This window comes from Dermacentor andersoni, chromosome 10, assembly GCF_023375885.2.
Source record: "Dermacentor andersoni chromosome 10, qqDerAnde1_hic_scaffold, whole genome shotgun sequence".
Lineage (NCBI taxonomy): Eukaryota > Metazoa > Arthropoda > Arachnida > Ixodida > Ixodidae > Dermacentor > Dermacentor andersoni.
The window spans coordinates 66,320,005-66,341,540 of NC_092823.1; the positions used below are offsets into that span (position 1 = coordinate 66,320,005).

General features: G+C 47.0%; 2 long non-coding RNA genes across 2 annotated transcripts in view; one reads left to right on the plus strand and one right to left on the minus strand.

Moving 5' to 3' along the window:
• LOC129388316 (uncharacterized) overlaps nucleotides 1-14,710 on the plus strand; it is a 28,878-nt gene extending 14,168 nt beyond the window's left edge. Inside the window, exon 3 of the long non-coding RNA XR_008615293.1 lies at nucleotides 14,316-14,710. This is a non-coding gene — a long non-coding RNA (uncharacterized lncRNA). The remainder of the gene's footprint in view (nucleotides 1-14,315) is intronic.
• Nucleotides 14,711-18,817: 4,107 nt separating this feature from the next.
• Nucleotides 18,818-20,450, minus strand: LOC129388317 (uncharacterized). Its single transcript, XR_008615294.2, has 2 exons — nucleotides 20,296-20,450; nucleotides 18,818-19,090 (listed from the first exon to the last, which is right to left on the minus strand). It is a non-coding gene; the product is annotated as an uncharacterized lncRNA (long non-coding RNA).
• Nucleotides 20,451-21,536: the final 1,086 nt, after the last annotated feature.

Genomic DNA, 21,536 nt, shown 5'->3' on the forward strand with positions numbered 1-21,536 from the left:
CTTTTGCATTAAAGTCGCCTATAACTGCAGTATACTGAGTGTGCACCTTTCTCATCGGTAATTAAACGTCTTCATAAAAATGCTTTATTCTGTCATCATCATGACTGGACTTTGGAGCGTAGGCTTGTACTACCTTGATTCTATACCTCCTATTCAGATTTATTACGACGAATGCTGCCATTTCATTATTGCTGTTGAATATATCAATGTTGCCTGCTATCTCTTTATGGATTGGAAATCCTACCCCGTGTTCTGGTCTTATCTGGAAGACCTTGGTTGCAGAGGACATAGCTGTTAGCCCCTTCTGTATAAGCCTCGCCGGTTCTTCTAACTTCACCAAGGCCGATAATATTCCAGGCAACGCCTGATAATTCATCAGAGAGCCCTGCTAAGCTAGCCTCACTCGAGAGCTTTCGCGTTTTGAACGTTGCTAGGTTGAGTTTCCAATGGCGGCCTGTCCGGAACCAAAGATTCTTAGCACCCTCTGACGCGTCGCAGGTCTGACAGCCGCCTTGGTGGGGTGCTCTGCAGCCGCTGGGGACTGAGGGCCATGGGTTAATTGCAGGAGTCATGTAGTGTTCACAATTTAAATAGGCTTAAAATGCTTTTCGTATTCAGTAGAATGTTTTGATTCATGAACGTTTAGATGGCGCAGAAAATAAGCCATAGGATTAGCGATGGAAGGAGAACAGTGCGCAAGCCTAGAGGGGGTTCTGAATGGTGCACGTACATTTGGTAGAGTAGAGTAGGAACTCGATTAGACGAACGTTTTGTGCCGCCATAGTTTATTAGAATTATCTCATATTTATATTACCCCTAACAAAACATAGTGACAGTGCAACAGTGAAGGTAAGACATTGGTTTTGCTTGACGAAGTTACTCGTGTCTTTTAAACCATCTTTCTGCCAGTTTTGTCGAGGAGGTCCTTTTTCAACGAGCAAAATTACGATTTCTTTCACAAGCCCAACTGCTAGAGCTCAATGCATGCCGTATTGCATGATCTTAAATTCCGTTAATTTCCTCGATTATCGTGGGCGACCAAGATTTTATACGGCGACTTCGTAACTGTATGTCGTGGCCGTTTTCCTTTCACTGTACGAAATATCGCTGCTGCTGTGAAATTTGTGTCATCCACTGCGGAGCATGACTGCGTGACGTTCTTACCAACACAGAGTGTGACGCACTTAATTTAATATGGTTGGGACTTTCTCAAAATTTGTATCACACCCAAATTCGGATCAACCATGTTCGTATCACATAGGGTTGATTGTAGTAGCAATGTGTACGTGTTTTTATGTCCTTGAAGCAAAGAAATGAGCGCTACAAAGACGTGGACTAATTCGCCCACATCAAGCTCCTGGTGCTTCTATGTTTTTTTTTTTTTTGCTTTTCTTGCGGTGTTTATGCTTTGTCATTGACTGCATGAGCCAGAAGAATCCGAAAACGAGGGGTCTGACTTTTTGATAGTGATCAGATTTTACTACCTCACTCAACCTCACCCACGTACGTAGGTTGAGGTGGACTTAGGACACCTCTCGTTGACTTTCAGTGGTCGCCATCGACACCACCGTGACTGTACCTCAACTTCATTACTGAGGTTGAGGTCGAATTTTCAGCCTGAACATCATTCCTAGAGCGCGTAGTCGGGTATTCATTGCCCAATGTGTTCTGCGAGCACAAAGCTACCTAAACACGGCCTGATGCCCTTAGTAATAGAGCCATAATAAAGCAAATTAAATACGCGTAATGCTTTGTTCATAGTTCCGACCGCAAAACATGAGAGAAAGAGAGAACGCTCTTTAATGAGTCCTTGAAAGGGTTGTCTGGGGGCATATCTAGCATGCTACTTCAGATAAATATGAAGAAAAAAACGAACTGATATGCGCAGTACACGTCTTAGAGACACAACATAAACAATACAGTACAGACCACGCCATTCTACAAACTAAAGTACCTCATTGAGACCTGTGTCTCTGAGAAACATGGTTTGTTAAGGTGACCTATGACTTGGGTAAACAATTGGTTTTTTGCGCTACGGATAATGTCACTATGAACGGCGTTTCGGTGACCTCAGCTAGGGGAATCTCCTTTATCGTCTGCAAAGAAAACTCAAGCTGGAATCGCGGAATTTTCATTTATTTTTCCCTCACCCTGAAGAAAGAGCGAACTAAGAAAACGTTTGCGGCTGCTATAAATGCCTGTTGCATAACGTGGCGCTCTCCAACTATTGTGCACATTTTAGTGTCGTTTTATAAATTGCAGTATTCTGAGAGAATGAAACGTGGTGTTTTGTGCACCTTTCATAAAACCAGCCGTCGCGCTGAGGGAGACTATCTTGCGACTGAGTCGCAAAACATCACGCCAAGTAAGCTCGGATCAATGCAGTTTTGGTACGGGTGCGCAATCTTAAGGCTGAATCAAAAAATGGCACTTCGAATACACCACAGTTTAGTGAAAGACATATAGTACATTTCTTCCGTAATTCTACTCATTTAGTTTTATATATTTGAAGTCATTATTGACTGGAAAAAAATAACATTCTCACTGTTGATGCAGCCCAATACTCCCATGGCACACGAATTGTGGCCGTCGCCACACGCGATGGAGTCCTACACCACGCCTGTAGCGTCACTACCCCCACTGCCGAGACGGCTGAAGAAGTGGCCATCGCCCTGGCCACTTTAGATCCCACCTGTCACACCATAGTACGTGACTCTCGCTCAGCCGTTACTAACTTCACCAAAGGCCGTATTTCTCCCCAAGCTCTTCGAATCCTCTGCCAGGCACCACACTCTAAAGACAGCATAATCTCCCTAACGTGGATCCCGGCCCATGCGGGCCCTGTCCACCCACACCTCCCCAATCTCAACGAGGTCACCCACTCCATTGCGCGAGGCCTAGTCAACCGCACCGGAGTCACTGGAGATGAGTTGGACACCAGGGACAGTCTGACAACTCATAACGATCTCGTTAAGGCCTTTTACCTCAGTCGCCGAACCTTCCCCCCGCCTCACCCAAAGTTCAGCCGGGCGCAGGCTACCACCCTGCGTCTACTACACACAAACACGTACCCTTCACCCGCCCGCCTCCACCTTATATTTCCAGACGTCTACACTACCCCCAACTGCCGGTGCTGTGGAATTCACCCGGCTACGCTTCCGCATATGCTATGGGAGTGCCCAGCACAGTACATACAGACTAACACCACGGCTCTCTCGTCGAGGTTGCATGAGGCTCTGCGGAGCTCCGCCCTCGACGACCAAACCTGGGCGACCCAGCACGCCCGCGAGGCGGCGGCGAGGCAAGCCCTCGACGTCCCTTCGTGGGAGGCTTAGGCCCGGCCATCATAAAGTGCTGGTTCTACAATAAATGTTTATTCCTCCTCCTCCTCCTGAGACGCGGTTACTCCCGAATAGTTGTTGCACCATGCTTTATCATATTTGGAAATATTAAAGCATGCTTTGAGCGATCTTTCATTAAGTAATCTCGTGGTAATTTTTCAATGTGAGAATTGAATGTTAATTTGGTTAGCTTGAAAGAAGTATTTCTTTACAAAACGCGAAAATACCGCGATACGTCATTGTATCGAATGAAGAAAAAAAAAACATTCTATTGATAAACGATATACGTGGGTGTACATGTCAAGGTAGACGTGGTGCGTACAACTTTTAAATGCGTAATGATTTTTATGCCTAACCAACCAGAAATTTGTCTGTCGCGTAAGCCAATGAATGGCTCATACTCTCTTGAGCAATGGTTCATGCCCCCGTAAGCAAGCAAAAAAAAAAAAAAAAATATGCTATGGCTCACACTCCCTTAAGAAACAGGCTCCAAGTGCTCAGTAAAGTGAAGCGAACAGTGCACACGTTTTTTGAAACCCCCGTACAGCACACAGAACAGCATACGTTTAAATAAAGAACACGCTCAAAATAAGCATTCGAACCAGGAACAAAGCAGTGCATACTCCCCTCCGCAAATGTAGCGGTGCTTTTAACGCAATAGCGTTAAGGAGCCCTTGTCGCAGAAAATCCCGCACCGGCGTCAGCGTCCAGCGTCGGCGACAAAAACAGATTTCGGACCAAACATACCCAGGCCTTTCATGTGACGCAAGGAATTCACTGAACTAATTGCATTTCTCAAGCTAAACTCAACTTACACACAACCTGCAGACAAGATAGCTCTCGGATTATGATTTGAATATACGAGAAAACGTAATTCGGTTACGCGAAAACTCAAATTCCCTTTCGAGCGTTTATATTATGCACAGACCCGAGACGGCGTTTGCCATTTGAACACGGCGGCGCGTAAATGTCTCAGCGTCCACGAAGTGGCGCGCCCGCTTCCTTGAAACACTTCCAGATGGCGCTCGCCTCCGCCGCGTCATCCATCCATCCATCGCGGCCCATGCAAGAGGCCGCGTTTCGACCAGAAAGCCCGCCTTCGTGCCCCCGCGTTCTCCGCGAGCGTTTCCCGGTAAACATTCCGGTTACATATGCTGCAGTTGCCGGGAAGCGTGAGAAGTAGTCAAGGATCTTTGAATGCTACCGGCTTTCCACTCTTAAAGGCAAAGTTTAAGCGTCCTCCAAATTTTTGGTACAGCTTCGCTAAATTAGCCTTAATTCACCTTAATTAACCCCAAAGGTTGTGCTTTAGATTCCCACCAAAAGCCGAGGGTTCGAGTGCCTTCATTAACGCTATCCTAATTCACCCTGGATAATTATTTTCGCTTTGATTAACATCAATGGTCGTGGGCTCGAGTGCCGTAATGAACTCTATCTTAATTAAACCTACCTTATCTGGGTGTTATAAGGGTTTATACAAGTCGGATCAAGTTCTATAACATTGATAATGACACCGGGATGCGTGGAGTTGAGCGAGTTGCACAATGCTTACGCATATTTAGACAACTCCCATAGGATCAAGTTCCATAACATTGATAATGACACCGTGATGCGTAGAGATGAGCGAGTTGCACAATGCTTACGCATATTTAGACAACTCCCATCGGATCAAGTTCCATAACATTGATAATGACACCGGGATGCGTGGAGATGAGCGAGTTGTACAATGCTTACGCATATTTAGACATCGGATCAAGTTCCATAACATTGATACTGACACCGGGATGCGTGGAGATGAGCGAGTTGTACAATGCTTACGCATATTTAGACATCGGATCAAGTTCCATAACATTGATACTGACACCGGGATGCGTGGAGATGAGCGAGTTGTACAATGCTTACGCATATTTAGACATCGGATCAAGTTCCATAGCATTGATAATGACACCGGGATGCGTGAAGATGAGCGAGTTGCACAATGCTTACGCATATTTAGACAACTCCCATCGGATCAAGTTCCATAACATTGATAATGACACCGGGATGCGTGGAGATGAGCGAGTTGTACAGTGCTTACGCATATTTAGACATCGGATCAAGTTCCATAACATTGATAATGACACCGGGATGCGTGGAGATGAGCGAGTTGCACAGTGCTTACGCATATTTAGACAACTCCCATCGGATCAAGTTCCATAACATTGATAATGACACCGGGATGCGTGGAGATGAGCGAGTTGCACAGTGCTTACGCATATTTAGACAACTCCCATCGGATCAAGTTCCATAACATTGATAATGACACCGGGATGCGTGGAGATGAGCGAGTTGTACTATGCTTACGCATATTTAGACAACTCCCATCGGATCAAGTTCCATAACATTGATAATGACACCGTGATGCGTGGAGATGAGCGAGTTGCACAATGCTTACGCATATTTAGACAACTCCCATCGGATCAAGTTCCATAACATTGATAATGACACCGGGATGCATGGAGATGAGCGAGTTGCACAATGCTTACGCATATTTAGACAACTCCCATAAGATCAAGTTCCATAACATTGATATGACACCGGGATGCGTGGAGATGAGCGAGTTGCACAATGCTTACGCATATTTAGACAACTCCCATCGGATCAAGTTCCATAACATTGATAATAACACCGGGATGCGTGGAGATGAGCGAGTTGCACAATGCTTACGCATATTTAGACATCGGATCAAGTTCGATAACATTGATAATGACACCGGGATGCGTGGAGATGAGCGAGTTGTACAATGCTTACGCATATTTAGACATCGGAACATGTTCCATAACATTGATAATGACACCGGGATGCGTGGAGATGAGCGAGTTGCACAATGCTTACGCATATTTAGACAACTTCCATCGGATCAAGTCCCATAACATTGATAATGACACCGGGATGCGTGGAGATGAGTGAGTTGCACAATGCTTACGCATATTTAGACAACTCCCATCGGATCAAGTTCCATAACATTGGTAATGACATTGGTATGCGTGGAGATGAGCGAGTTGTACAGTGCTTACGCATATTTAGACATCGGATCAAGTTCCATAACATTGATAATGACCCCGGGATGCGTGGAGATGAGCGAATTGCACAATGCTTACGCATATTTAGACAACTCCCATCGGATCAAGTTCCATAACATTGATAATGACACCGGGATGCGTGGAGATGAGCGACTTGTACTATGCTTACGCATATTTAGACAACTCCCATCCGATCAAGTTCAATAATATTGATAAAATAAAATAATAGTTAAAATAAAGAACACTTGGAAGAAGGACCGCGAGTTCAGGTATGGCTCATGATCTCTTCCCGTCCATGTTCTCAGATAATATAGCCCATGTAGTAGACGGAGACCTGCTAATGTCAGCCAGTGCCACTGCTAGACATGACGGCAGGCATGGAACATGCCTTCAACCGCAGGCATAAAGCGCTATGCCACCTTAGGAGCAAGCAACTGCTCAACAAATTCTAACATGCGACCGCGAGGCATCGAGACCGCCAGTTACTAGACCTAGACCCAGGCTATAAATTGTATGAAAGTTTCATGCCAACAAGTGAAGTTGTGTGCGCAAGGTTGGATAGAGCTTCAGCGCGGTTACAATGTTTCGATAAGTATGATTTCCTCGTAACTTGCAGATTCACTGTCGAAGAATCTAAACCAAGCTGAGTCAGACAGGACGCATTAGTTATATTGGGTCTTCGGGGCGGGTGACTATCTCTCATAACCTCGCAATATAGATATGCCAAAGACACGGCGGTTGCCCTTTGGGAAGGCTAGGTTTTTTGACGTTTAGTGAGTGCCAAGAGGACATGGTGAGGAAGCAGCTACTGGTGGAAGCAGGAAGTAGCACAGCTGTTAGACTGTTGTCTCATGCAGGCGAGAGTGAACCACTCACTGAATGTACGCGGTTCTTTAGAATCTGGACAACCATTGCGTCTTATCTTCCGTAACGATAGTTATCAGACGTGGAATTCAAAGCAGCTTGGAGTGAGGCTAAAGGGAAGATATGATGTAGCGACTCATGTTCCCCGTGATAATTTTATTTATGAGTTTTACGCACATGCCCTCGACGTTGTGTGCCCGTTCACGCCAGCCGTTCGATTACATGCTGATTATAGTAGGCTCGTTGTGACGTGAAGGTGCGCACGCATACTCCGAAAGACAAATCGACGGCATTGATAACATAGATATTTATCTGAGCGTTTTCCGTACGCTCCGCTCAGGCCAGTGTATCCTAACACTGGGGAAACATCAGCTAAGTGCGAACGCCGGTTTGGATGCGCACAACGCCCACGACGACAGTATCAGTTAAGACACATTACCCGCTCCGCTACCGGAGTAAAGGGAGCGTGACGGTGCACCAAGTATTCTTTCTTGTCGGTTTGCAGCGAAGCTGACTACACGTTGCTCGCGTCGCTGGGAGACACGCGCATCATAAATTGAACAGCAACGATATTCTTTGCAGTGCCGCAGCGTAGGAAATTGTAGCGGAGCGGACCATAAGGTGTCGTTCTGCTCCAGATGATTAGTCAAAGAGAATGGAACTAATCAACCGTTTCGTGTAAGCTGAACCAAGGTCTCATACGGTATTGTCTATGAGTCAACATCTATTAAATTAGACGAAGATAGCTCTTAACTTGCGTGTTGGAGTCTTTTAGCTTTACAGTTAATATGTATCGGTATGTGATTTCTAAAAAAAGCGATGAATTTATTAAGGCGTGTTGTGAAGGCAGCTAATCGAGTTGTCCCATACCTATTGTTCTAGCGGAATTTCGCTTGTGAAAAAAAGAAGACTAGTTCCGACTCTTCTAGGACATATATGCAGAATAACAACTTCAAAATATTGATAGAATATGGGCGAGAAAAATGAGCTCGCCAATTTAGTTCATGCAACTCGACCATTAAAAGGCAGCTGATCTACTTGGACGGAACTTTCCTGTGGTATGGAGCTATGCCAGCAGTAATCCTGAATGCATATATGTCACGAATGCTGCTCAAGAAAAAAGTAGCAGTTTCGCTCGAAAGATGAATCAATATTTGCGATAGCAAATTAGTAGACAGCTGTACTAAGTGAAGATAGGAGCTTTATCGGTCGTATAGACTCGTAAACATTCGCATACTAACTAACTTAATAAGCATTCTGTCATGAGCCCACAGCCAAACATAAACAGATCTCACTCGATGAGCGTGGACACTCGCTGTCAAAACGCAAGCGTGAGGAAGACGGCAGCAGCAGCGAGCGAATTAACCTCCGTGCGGCTACTCGCTTCAACGCGAACTAAGCGGCGAGAACACAGTGCACACGAAGCTATGAGCTTCGCGGTGCACGTAGACTCTGTACTCATCGCAGATCGCTTTCACGAGAGGGGCCGCACGGCCGCGCCATACACAGCCGCCGCCGGAGTAGAACGCCCCCATCCCTCCAATCCCCCAGCGCCTTGCGCGCGACGGAAAACGGCGCGCTTCCTCCTTGCTTTCCTCCCTTGTACGCGCGAGATTGCCTCGCCATCGTCAGCTAACCATCGCACGCTTTCACTCGCACACAAGCATACGGCGCGCGGTGACGGTGTTATCGCCCTTGGACTTTATACGCAATATTACGGCGACGCGTACGCCGACGCGTACGCCGACGCCCACGCCGACGGCAGAAATGCTCCTGGGGTGTCCATATAGTTGCTATCGCAACAAAAATGTTTTATTGTTCACGGTGCTGATAACTGGACTGTATGAAATCAGGAGTTATTGGGGAAATAATTATTAAAGCTACAGATCGCGTTCCCAACTGTAGCGTAAACAATGCCGTGAGAATCGATCCGCAATGTAATGCACAGATAAGTTTTATTCTCACCCCGTCCGCTGAGGTCCCCTGGACTCTCTCTACCAGGTGAAATAGCTAAGCGCTTCGCAGACCAATGCTATAATATGAATAGATGGCACGCGAAATTAATCACTTATATGTACTGTCTACCATGAGTTCTCTTTATTTGGCTGGGTTCATTCTCGACGCCAAACCAGAATGCGGCTCGCGCATCAGCTTGTGGCGGTGGCTGATAGCAGAGTAGGCATCTTAGCTGTTTTTTAAGCCGTCATCATCACACCAGTTTTCATGGCTGGGAAAGCTCCCACAATGAACGTGGCGACTCGCTGCTACAAACACAGCAACCACATAACCGGTGACCCAAACCTGACGGCGCGGGCTCAGAGATGGCTTAGATGAAATCAAGTGCCAAGCATTTGCTCATTTGCGCCTGACGACAACTACGTTCTCATCGCCGCCACCTCAGCGGGGGTGCTACAAGCTATTTGAGCCCGCAAAAAAGGCTGGTGACCTTACGCCAGCCAGTCGGCAGGTCCGGGAAACACGCACTATGAAATGTTACGGCATCTACAAGGTGATGCACATGATACATATTTGTACCTCTAACCGTATTCACACTACATGTACTTTTATAAAATATTGGTGAAAGAGGATTACCACACTTGTTTAAAAAGGGGTAATAATATTTTCAGTCATATGGCTACCGTCTAAGTGCGTCAGTGGGGCTGTTTGAGTATAACCTATAAAATGGCTGTGAAATGTAATGGCGTACTTCGTGAGCACCAATGAGAACTAGAATTCCATCGCGGCGCCGTGAACGACCTTACCAGAATACGAACTAAACTTCGTGAATACATTTTCGATGACGATCAGAAGACATAGTGAAATACCAACCACATGAACGCATATCTTGCTGACTGATGACCTACGTGAAGGATCATAGCTTCCACGTTAAATTTGGAGCGATATTGATGTCATTTGTTCACCGCACAGCGCCGCAAGGAAGATCACTATGCACCACGCTGTTTTTAATCAAAAGCTTCATTTCAATAGGGGATGCACGAAATGTCAAGCTCCATCTCTTGATTTGCAGCAAAAGGTCACCCGCCACCTTGCCGAAGGCATGGCAAAACGAAATTGCTATCTCGACAGCATAGCTGTGCACGTAGCTGCTGCTTTCACCATTGTTTTGTGGAGTCCTCCAACTCCTGTTCGCTGCTATGTGCGAAACAAGGCGTTCGTGGCTAAGCGGGCAACCTGCTAGGCTTGGTTTTTTTTTGTGGAACAGGCGTAGCGAAATGAGCGAATAAAATAAAATTCCGCATGCTACACGGCGACCTACGCTGACGATTCTTTCCGTCTCGTTCCTTCGTGTCTGTTTGTTTACGGCAAAACCTATAAATTTCCCCTCCACCCCAAATCCCTCTTCCGCTGAAAAAAACACAGAAAAAGACAGTTTTTTTTGCAACCCGCACAATGACGCACCACACGCATTCTCACACATGGGCAACGCTTGCTTCTGTACGAAAAATTGTTTAGGAACGCGACCACCTGTTTAGCGCGCCTATTCTTGCTCGATTTGTACATGAAGGCAGTGCTGTTTTGCATAGAACGCAATAAGAGATTTTTAAGGGTTTTAAACATTCTAACAGCTAAAATAATGATTTCGCAACCGGAATGAGAACACCTGAGAGGTTGTGGGGGCACACATTTGGCTCTTAATATTTTTTGAAGCGAAGTTTGTATGAAGAAAGTCTCGTAGTAAACTTGACATACCCGAAAATGTTATTTTGACTCGTACTGAAAAAGAAAAAAGAGAAAAGCTACGACAACTTGTCATACACGTGGAGGCGGAATACATCCAGCTCTGCGAAGAGCGGTTACGTTGTCGGCGCACATTGCTCTCGACATTCTCGCAACAGCTCAACAGCGACATAGAAATGGACATGGTCCACGTGCTGTAACCTCAAGCTGTCACTGCTTCTCAAAGCGGCACACTGTTGAATAGCACACGCATTCGTTTTCCTTAATTCTGTCTGGAGTTTTATTCACGACGTGTTTCTAAGTGTTTGCCTCTGGTACTGAGATATCGTTCTGTATAACGTGCTTGATCGCGCGTTTGCACGTTGCTTATGTTATTGCACTGTGCTTCAAGCCACGGCCTGTGTAAACAGCGAAGCTCTCAGTACTTACGGACGCCTGAAGCGCAAATGCAGGGCGATAATTAACCAGCGCACCGAACGCGAATGAGAGAGAAGAAGAAGCGAAACGCGCCATAATACTAAAACATTAAATGTACTCCGGCGAAAGGTAGAAAAAAGCGCGCACAATAAATTAAGTCTTGACCCTCGGTTTCCTGATCACGTCTGCCCTCCGTTTTTTTTTTTACGAGACATGCAGGTGCAACAGGACTTGCACAATTTTTGTTCACACGCTCGCAGCAAGAATCGTATTCGAGCGGAGCAACCACAGTCAGTGTGTCAGAATGCAACGGAAAGAAAAACGAAAAAAAAAACTACGATGTTCTTTGTCGGAAGGAAAATGTAACCAAAACGTCATTTATTATTTCGTTTCGGAGTGAAACCCAGATATTTTTTATCGGTTTTCGGTTCAACGGGAAAGTTGGCAATCCGAAACAACCGACGTCAGGCAAACGTCAGCATTAGCGCGTATCTCAGGGCTCCGCATTTGCGAGTATCTCCATTCGCGCGTATCTCTTGTGTCTCCCGGCGTGTAAGCGGCCCGCTGCGCCCTAACGCGTGCCCCAAAGGACCACAATAACGTTCGTCTATCCATCCATCCAGTATTATAAGTGTCCTGCGGTGTCTCAGGCAAGGATATTGCACAGGGGGAGGGAGGGATAGTGCGAGTGATAGGCGGTTGAGTGCTCCACTAATCTAAGCCTGTCGCGGGGTGCGCTAGCAGATTGTCATCGCAGCAAAACCCAGGCCTTGCGCACTGAAGAGCTCATCTACCTAATAGGAATAAAATGCAGAACGCCGACCAAAATGAGGTTGTAAAAAAATTTTCAACGTTTCGGATTCCACACGGAAGCCTTGTTCACTGAGCTGAGAGGCAAAAAAACCTTCAGCTTAAATCCGCGTCAATGATCGCTTCAGGCATCTTGCGCATGTTGGCGGGAGATTGCCATCGTTTCAATTAAGTGTTTTGGATAGTCAGAGATTCCAGATACTGTCGCTTTGTCCAGTTCTTTTCTTGGACGATTACTGAAGCTTGGCTCCAGTTGAAATCGTGCTGCTTGGTTTCTGCGTGTCCAGCGAGTGCACTGGAAGTGACTTTTTTCTTTTTCACATCGTTCATGTGCTCGTTTAGGCGCCGCTCAATATTGCCACTTTCACCCATATAGACATAAGTGCAGTCCGAGCACGGTGTCTTATGTGCAACGCCAGGAAACCTTTCCTTTCTTAGTTTGTCCTTGACATTGACAAGCTCGTTTCGGAACTTGGGGCTTTATTTTCTTTTCACTCCTCGGTTCTTTTGGAAACTAAGTTCAAGGTCATAGGAAAATTTAAGCCGGCTCGGAGCAAATTTGCCACAGACGTGGTTAAAAAATTCACCCTGTGGTAGTTTGCATATGCAAATGCTAGACTAGACAAATGCTAGACAAAAGCGCGACAAACATGGAAGGAAAATTAAGATGAGGTTCAGACGTCAATACTTCCTTCAAAACCACACGAAAGACACGTGTTGACAAATTTAGAATATTTAGAGGGCCCCTCGCTAGGCCATGCAGTAAATTTTTGGTATGCGCTAGAACTTCTTACACGCCCTCTTGGACGCCTGTTACCGGAAGAATTGTTCAAATTGGTTCAGTAACAACTAGATAGACGTACTTCAGTGTAGCCAATCCAACCGCCAACAAGGACACTCTCTGCACTTGTCTCATCTAGCCTCCGCAAGCGAAATTCCTTCCCTTCGTTTTCCCATACCGGAGCTAGAGGATCGCGTGAAGCATACGTCACGGGCCCCGGCTTCTTTTTCTTTTCTCGCAATTTTTTTTTTTTTTTGCTGTGCGGCGCACTTGAACTGACGGTCACGTGCGTGAGCTGTTGCGTTTGTCTCGTTTCGCGCAGCGCACGATCGTGCGTGCTGTGCACGAGAACACCTGGCTAGCGGCACAATTCAATGCTACGCGAACACTGAGGAAGACGCGAGCGGATCACAGAGCACGATCGCGCGCTGGAACACGGTGGAAAACGACATGGTTTCGCTCTCAGCGCGCGCGACTGCACGAGGTGGGAACAAGCCGACGAAACGGAAGTACGTCTCTCTTGCTGCGGTGCGAAGTAAAACAAGAACACGCAGACATTCGGTTTGTGATTATTGCCATAATCTTTAATTCCTCTGTTTAAGCCACATATCACCCGAATAACAGATGGCGCCTTGAATAAATTTCGAAGTGCCACGGGTAAGTATGAGCGACGTCACAGCGTATACACGTACGTAAGCGCACTTGCTGACATACGTCATCCTCCCGTCTTGGAGCGCGGTGGCCGCGAAAAGAAGGGCACACGGTGTTTAGTTTGAAAGTTCGGGTCTTCCCGCGGCGCGTAGCGATGTCATACTTTGCAGACACGATCGTTATCACGCAATGTATGCTCTGCGCTTGTCAGCTGAATAATGGCCAGACCTGGTGAGGGGCCCTTTAATGGAATAACAAGGCCCTTGTTGGCCACATTTTCCTAGTCTTTAATCCCCTGCACCCGATGTGCAGGCTTAGCAGCTATGGCGTTGCACTGCTAAGCACGAGGTCGTGGGTTCGAATCCCCGTCGCGCCGACAGCACTTAGATAGGGGCGAAAGGCAAGAATGCCGATGTGCCGTGCATTGGGTGCCCGTTAGAAACCCAGGTGGCCAAGATTAATTTGTACGTGCCATAATGATGTGCCTCATAATTAAGTCGCGCGGTTGGTGCGTAAAACACCGGCATTAACTTTAATTTATTCAGTGGCAAAATGTTTACAAAACGAGATCGCTTAGCTGAGAAGCACAATTGTAGCGCCTAGTTCGCCTGCTTATGTTTTGAACTTCTTACGCTCCGTTACATGTGTTCATCTGTTTGTTATTGATTGTTCGCATTTGTCTTTCGGCAGTTCTGATCCTTGAAGAACGTGAAGATGCAGCTGCGACGAGCGAAGAGATGAAACCTGATTGTATGCTGTGGGTGAAACGTGGTTCAAGTAATGAAGCCAGCAGATGCGAACAATACTTCAGACAACATTGCGCAGGAGAAGACTCATCTTACATTGGTAGTGAAGCGCAATGCCAAAAAGAGGACTCTGCGGCTGGGGCGAAGAAGCCCGGTAGCTCGTAGGCAAGGGGTATAATTCAGTCAAGGCTGAGCGTGAAAGGGTAATAGATACAGCACTGAGGTTTATCACTTACTTTTTACGCAACCGCAATAAAATTGTTTTTTATTGAAATAATTAATAGTACAAGTTGGTGCTTTCATGGCGGCCCCGGCTACTCCTTGTCACTTAGCAAAGGAAACAAATATGCACAAAAAGACGGAATGATATAACGAAATATGGCACTCAGTAGAACATCAGATGCATGAACACAATAAAGTATAGCAGTACACGAATCACACAGTTTGGAGCATGAGTCCAGTACACATAGGCATATATAATGTCAAATATTTTGAATGGCCAAAGCCCAGAACACAAGTAATTACACATAGCCTAAAAAATACGGTCACAAAATAAATCAGTTTTGAACACAGAAGATTTATATCACTCACTTAGCTTATTAGAACAAACTGAAATTGAATATCTCCCCCATATGTTTGTGTTTTCGAAAACGTTTTCAAAGCAAGAAATGTTCTTTTCTGAAGGCCTGCTGTTGGTGATGTAACAAGTATTTTTTTTTTTTACTGTGAATGGTCTTCTACATAAACGCAACAAATTTTCTTGCAATACCCTTGACGGTGAATCATATTTTGTCTACCCGAGGAGGATATGACGCACATATCCGCCTTCGGGTGCCTCAGCGAGGCACTCGAAGACCAAGAGTGAGCCGTCGAGCGGGCCAGGGCCATTGCCGAGGATCTCGGAATATTTTCCTTGGGCGATGTACCCCTGGCAGCCTAGCCCCGGGCACCAACGTCAATAATCGTTGCAAAAATAAAATTAATTCCTATCCTATCCTATCCTATCCTATTACTCACATCTTCGTCTGGATGGTCACAGGAACACCGCAGGCTAGAGGCACTTTGTATCCTGTTTAAAAAGCCTCGCGTAAATGCCGTACCAAGTCGCAGACAGTGTACTAGTATTTCAAGTTATCTGTTTTCTCTCAGATTTGACTGAATAAACAGGTATATACATGGGCCTATAAAGCAATGTAACGTAATGTGATTAAATTGCCCTCCTCCCAAGCCATAAGCTTTTCCTTCACTGGCTCTGCCTTATGATGTGACGTCGTGCCGTCTACTTCCGGTTGCCTTCGAGCCAGCGAACGAAGCCTCACCAGCCCCTGCGCTAGCCGCCTGGCCGTCGATACCCCGCGAGAGCTATCCAAGCAACGTTCTGTCGCAGCGCCGGGCGTGTCCGGTGTTCCCGTAACCGCAGGCGAGTTGGGCGTTCTGGCGGATGGGCGGAGATGTAAAGTCCCTCCACATTACTACCGCTGTGATGAAGGGGCTTTCGCGTATACGTGAGAAGCCTGAAGGACCTGCACCATGTAGCCACCTGGTGACGCAGAGCTTAACCAGACAAACGTAGGGCTACTATTTCTCTAGCCATGCGTAAAACATTTCAAACATAAAAAGACAGCGTGTTCATGATTGCGCTCCTGCCGAGCGTTTACGCAAGCAACAATTAAAGTAGAATACGCTCGGCTGCTGCTATATTAACTCTATGTTTGTCTGGCTGAGCGCTGTGCCACCTGGTGGCTGCACCACACATTCGGTTAAGCGCCCAGTCCGTTTGCGCTTGCGTTTGCCTGAGTTCTGAACACGCTAAAGCTCTCTATTACGGTAGTAAGCCTCCGACGTGAAGTGACGGCCGAAAACGAGTAAATTTTGGCGCCGATCGGATACCGTCAGCCACATACGCTGCAGACACCCCACTAGTCTGCTGCCTTGCTGAGGGACACTTTGTAGAAGCTTGGTACATCGCCCATAGCTACTTTGCAGTCCACAACACAAGGGCAAACTACTGTCACGCAGTAGTGACGGGGAGTACGGCGAATCAGCTTTTTATGTAGGCAGACGCGTCCAGCGCTGAGCGACAACGTTTGTTAGACGGTGAAAAGTGCTAACCCGAAACAGATAAACAAGTCGACGTGTCACTGTGGTGCTCCCGAAAAGAAAGCTAGAAACCAACACCATAACGGAGCACGTTGTAACACAAGCAGACGACACTTGCAGTGTGTCGGAAGTGCTTGAGTTTAGTGACAAACTGCCGTTGTGTATTCCCTTGCTGTTACTTTTTTTATAGAAACATATAAACCAACATTCGAACTATTACGAACATTTGGTCTCCATAAAGTTGGAAAAATTATGGACGACACTACCTGGGTAGCCAATCGGATAGCTCACCCGAGTGACGTCAGTTGGGCCAAATGCGTCAACTGGTATGGGACGGCTGAAAACTCAGGAGAGCGGCGCTTCTGCTATTGGTAGCGATGCACATTTTTAAAACCTTACAACACATCAGACGCTTTACGCGGTGCGCTTATATATATACCTCCGGCGATTTTTTGACCATGTCAAGGTAATGCAATATTTAGGTTCTGGAGACCCCCCTGTCACGCGTCTGATAGCAGAATTGTTTCGCAAATTGGAAAATAATTTTGCATAAGCAAGAAAGCGCAAAACCGAAACCTGATTGAGCAGCCGAGCGAACCTTTTCGTGTGACGTCACTAGTGTCCCCACCGGGAAAGGCGCGCAAGGCATGCAGGTCTCGTCCGCTGGCCCGCTGGCCGTTCTCGCCCGCCGGACCTTCGGGTGACAACGTTAGCTGCACCGGCTCTTGGATCCGCCAAATATTGACAGTTCTGAGTCTCACTAATTCAACAGCCGCAAATCGTCGTTCGCATTCGACCCGCCAGCGCGAGAGCCAGCGCCCATGCGCTACATATCGTGCTGCAACATGAACACTAAAGGCAGCCCTAACCACTGATTTATACGTGCTGCTTTCTATTTTAGGTGTTTTATCCTTTCTCAGGGAAGCGCTTCGCATGCTCACTGTAAGATGAGGAGCACGACTTTCCGCATTTGTATCCCGCAAGAACGCCGCTGACAGTCCAAGGCACCGAACGGCGCATTTGTTTACATCGGCAGGTAGAGCGACCACTCGTCGTTCGCTTGAGATATAACGCTAGCCGCTCATCGAGGACATCAATTAATGTCAAAACATATCAAAGCAGGCAAATTTTGTGCATGTAAGCACCCTTGCATCACTCGGAATCGCGCTGATATAAGCGACCACACACACCTTCGTATTGTTTTCATGCACACAATGTGTCCCGTAAAGGGGTAATAAATGAGGACTTTGTGCATATGATCGTTCATTTAGAGAACGCGTCGTTTACTCGCGGAAATGCCGATGCCAGTACAGACACCGTCGGCAGCTGAACGAGGCGGTTGTTTACGCTGCAGTATCGGGGGGCCTACGCTTGCTGCCCATTTGAGATACGAGGCAAGCAGTGCACCTAGGAAGCTAAGTAATGAGTCTGCATGCCAATACGCAAAAATACACCCACGTTCGTAGCCGCATTTAATTTAGGGAAGCTCCGGTGAGGGGGGCCGGCAGCCTTCCCTCGAAAACGGCAACGTACCGATGTCCATGCTGCTCCGTGTCGTCGGTTCTCGCTTCTTGTGTGTGCACTGTACGAAATGAGGAGTGGCTTGTTTCAAATCCGTATGGTCAAAACTGAACTACAGAAGGAGTTTTCTTCATCCCGATGGCTTAATTAGCTTTAGGTCAGTGGCTCAGGTCCACCAGCAGCAGACGCATGAACTACGCGACTGTGACATATAGGCTTACCCTCGGCTGAACGCGATCGGCATCGGCTTAAACTTTGTGTGCGGATGGCGAGGGCTGAATGTCGTGCAGCCAACTACGCAACGCCATTTGCCTCCTATCTCTTGCGTGTCTATAAGGCACGCAACATCTCGCGACAGCAACATCTCAGGCCATGCACCAGCTCATGATCGTCGACTCCCCGATGCTCTCGTCGCTGTCGTCTGCATGATCCCGGCATGCTCTGAATGGAACACTCCTGACGTCATACACAATGTGGCCTGTATCTGAGGAGTAGGAGGCAAGGTAGGGTGTTCGAGGTAATTATTTAAATTCATTTTAAAAATCTGCGCAACTCTCAGACCTCCTTTTTTGAGGACATGACGGAAGTGCTTGGAGGAACGCATCCAGACAATTTCATCGACATCTGTTGTCATCAAAAAATTGCCGCAGTTGGGCCATAGAGAAAAAGTTCAAGAGCGGACACTCCCATAGAGCCCAGCGGCCGAATTGACTGTAGCGCACCAAGCGGATGGTATTGACTCCTTCCGGTTTCGGTTCTGGGCGCGCGTTTTGAACACCAGTTGGTACACGCCGTGCCAGCTCCGCTGTTCGGCGCGGCATTTATTTATTTTTTTTCGCTTCTGCTGAACCCCGCGTGGCCTTGGCGTGGAATCGTTTCATTATTTAGTAAAAATGATTGCGAACGACCTTTACAAGACTCCACCGAATCCGTCAGGTGCAATTTCATAAGGAAAACACAAGACGTCTTCTGAAATGATGAAATGTTTATTTTGCTCTATATTAATGCTCGTTCCGGGCTTTTTGGACGTTCATCCAAAGTTGTGGCACTAGGTAAGCAGCATTCGTTGCCGTACGAAGCTCCACCGGATGCCATCAGCTGAAAGAAAGTAAATTACAAGCATGTATCATTTCGGTATGTTGACCTAACAGGAGTATTGCGTGTAGAGGCGAAACGTGCGTAAGTGGTGAATGAGGGCATTACAGATAAATTCACTTTTGCATATGTACATTTCTCAGCAAGGACTCCTCCCAAACAATGATATAAAATCTGAACAAGACATCCGATTTTCAAGCACCCCTCCCTTCCCGGGCCTTATTTCCTGCACTTTAAGTGCACAAATACACGGGTGACTGCGCGTTTCCAAAACAACTTGGCCTCAGTCGACGCGATGGCACGCCAAGTACACAGAGGTGGCTACAACACAGGCTCAGCCAGACAATGTTACACGCTCGCAGAATGCCTTCTAGTCGCACTCAAGACAGATTCGTGGGTGCAAAGCCTGTTTTCAGTCGCTCAGAATACATAAATGTCATGTTCTTGAGCTCCTCGGTGTTGTCTTTTACGCGTCCTGCCGGCGCATGCAACACTCCCGTGTTATCACTCTCGGCAATCGCTCGTCGCGTTTTCGACAAGCGCAAGTACCGAAATAAGGTATATGTTGTTGCAGGGCTATAAGTTGCGTCACAAACTTGTCCCACTAAAATTCAGTACACGCAAAAGTAACTCACTATGGCCGGCTTGCTTTTTTGCTAACAGCTTCACAACCCCAGGCACGGCGAGCATGCCTCAAGATATCCCGAAAAGTTACCAAGTAAATTACAATACTTTTTCGGGTCAGAGAATGCGTCACGAACTTCTACCAGTATGATTCTGTACACGCGAAACACAGCCGAGCTGCTTTTCGCTAACTGAGCCACTACTCCGAGAGCGGCCACTGTGCTTGAAAAGTACCCCAAAAAGTAGTGAAATTATTTACAATAATGTCTGGGGTCAGAGAAAGCGCCAAAACTCGTCCCGGTAAGATTCAGTACACGCGAAATCTGCGTCACACGGCCAAGGTGCTTTTCGTCAAAGCCAGGTGCGGCGAGCGTTCCCAAGAACTACCGAAATAAGTTATAATTATGCTTGGGCTCATAGAAAGCGTCGCAAACATCTCCCAGTACGAGTAATTAACTAATATTAACTCGGCTTGGACTGCGGAGCTGTTTTTCGATAACTGCGTCACTATATAGGTTCAGTTTTGCGCAGTAAGCCTAAATGTGCTTGAAGTGCGTCGCAGACTGTCAAACAAAATTCCTCACCTTGCTGTCGTCCAGTAGTGCAGCGGTGCCGTGTCGAAATGCACACGGAACACAAAAGAACGCCGGGAGCCCAAAAAACGGGCTACATCCAAAAAAGACGGGTCGCCGAGCACGCGAGCTTCACATGCGCAGCCGGCCTCGCCCACTCCTGCGGCTTGTCTGGCGCGTGACGTATGCACGTGCGTCTGGCGTGCCGCTAGCTTGTTGCTAGGCAACGCAACAAAAATAAGTCGCAAAGTAGTTCATTTAGACGCAAAACTTTTTCTCTTTTAGTGGGAAAGAATAAAAAGAAAATAAAACGTCTGTAAGTTTATTTCACATCCTTTTTTTCTGATGCTCGCGTCAACTAACGGATGGAGTTGAAACTAGGCGTGACGTGTTTCCTGTTGCCAATTTTTGAAGAGTGTCCCCTCTTGTTGAAATTTCTTTCTCTATGGGCCGAGTCTAGGCGCTTCGACGGCTCATATCTTTGTGCGTACGGCGTTCTCGCCACGAGACGAATACGGTAACTACGTAACGCACACGCAACCGGTAGCGATTACGGCCAGAGAAGATCAACCGAGCACGCGTCCGCCTACCCTCCTCCTCCGCGTCGCTTGGCCACCTGTCTCCTTTCGTCGTTTGCTGAACGCCACCTAGACTTTACGTGGCGTTGCTTGGCCACGAGCTCAGTGCGCTACGTCGTACTTTCCTGAACGTAGCGATTCTCTCCTCCACCTCAAGGCGCCTTCCTCCTCAGGCGCTCACTTCCGTCGCGGCTTCAAACATCGCATCGCCGGTTTCGCTGGCGAACCATGTACGCTTGCACGTAAAAACAACGGCAAAAAAGTAATTACAGACGTATATAAGAATGCCCGAATGAAAAATGTGTATAGCATACCTGAATGAATCAAGCAAGCTGGCTGACTGTTTGTCACTGTCCCAATTAAAAGGGGATGCCAATGAATCGACATCATCAGCATCATGTCGTATCACTTGTCACAACGGGCCGCTTAGCGTCGATACGTGCAAATCTTACATCACAATTGTGTTATATTCCACCAAGGGTCGCAACATGTAGCAGTTCAGTATTGCATGTGGCTGGACAAAGTTAATTCAAGCAGGCTAGGTGATTATTTGTCACTGCTTCGTCTCAAAATGAATGGAAATAAATGATGATGATGATCATCATCATCATGAACCTAATCGCATCGTACCACGGGTCGAGGGTTGTGACACATGCGCCGCGTAGTCTCGATAGC